Below are 1,443 nucleotides of genomic sequence, written 5' to 3'. Positions count from 1 at the left end.
AATAATAATAATAATAGCTTGTCCGTCAATGTCTGAATAATTTCTCCAGCAAACTGGGAAAAGAAGAAGAATTAAAGAATACGATGACTTGTGGCTTCTGCTGTGGCCGCTGAGACAAATTCTGGCAGAAAGTCTCATAGAGAGCGGGGTGTACTAGAACCGCCTTTTCCTAGCTTTTTTAAGTTTGCATTTCTATCCGAGCCGGAAAAACAATCTAATATGTTATAAAATACAACCCTCCCCCCCCCAAAAAAAAAATAAAAATAAAAATAAAAATAAAACCCCAACAAACAACAACAACAACAACAACAACAACAAACAAAACAAAACAAAACAAAACAAAACAAAAAAAACCAATAGCAGACAAGAAAAACATCTTTAGGGGCATTTTTCTGGATTCTGATTGACTTAACAGCATTATCATTATGTTGTTAAAATGACAATATATTATAAGAGAATGGGTATTCTTTAGTTTTTACGTTGGAGTTTCATGGCACTTACACCAGAAATAGGTCATGTGCCGAAGATTAGAGGCCTTATTAGAGACTAATATACACAGAACAGAAGGAGGGGGGGGGGGGGGATAAGAACGACAGATGTTTGATCGGAAAGAAGAAGCAAACCACACCACAGCATCCCACCAAACATAAACGAGCATTTTAGTTCACAAAAAAATCATTTTTTTAAAACGCTCTTCTTTATACAAAAACTGAAATGTCACTCAACCTTGCAGCATATTACTTTGTTTTGTCGGGCCGACATAAACACTGTACAGCCAGGGCCTACTCGGATGAGAAGGAAGCAACATCCCAGCAGAAAGACCGAGATATTCGATAAAAATTCCTCTCTACTCGAAAATAAGAGGGTGCGGTGGCGGGGTGGTTAGTGCGCTCGTCTCCGAAGCGGAAAGTCCGGGCTCTAGCCTCGGTTCGGACACGGATTCTTTCGCCCCCTTCTGCCCACCCAACAGTAATAGGTACCTGACTTCGAGTTGGGGAGGTAAAGGCGTGGAAAGGAACTGGCCCCCCTACCACCTTATGCCGAAGGCCCATGAAGTTGTCTCACGAACAAGGCAATCCCCAATGTCCGGATCGGATGCGGGAACAACTTTACTTTTTACTCGAGAATCGAACTCGGGTATCCTGCATGAGACAGCAAAGCGCCTAACCACTACGCCACAGACGCCAGTGCACTGGTCTAGGCTATTAGACGACAAGTCCATGCCCCAAATAGACGCCACCGTGAGCACCACATAATGTGTATGCAGACAGACAGACAGACAGACAGACAGACAGACAGACAGACAGACAGACAGACAAATAGACATACAAACATAGACAGAGACAAGAACAGAGAGACATAAAGAGAGACAAGAACAGAGAGACATAAAGAGAGACATAAAGAGAGACAGAGAGAGACACACAGAGAGAGAGAGAGAGAGAG

Source organism: Aplysia californica, unplaced genomic scaffold (assembly GCF_000002075.1).
Source record: "Aplysia californica isolate F4 #8 unplaced genomic scaffold, AplCal3.0 scaffold00040, whole genome shotgun sequence".
Classification (NCBI taxonomy): Eukaryota; Metazoa; Mollusca; class Gastropoda; order Aplysiida; family Aplysiidae; genus Aplysia; species Aplysia californica.
Note: the sequence above shows the minus strand (reverse complement) of the source record.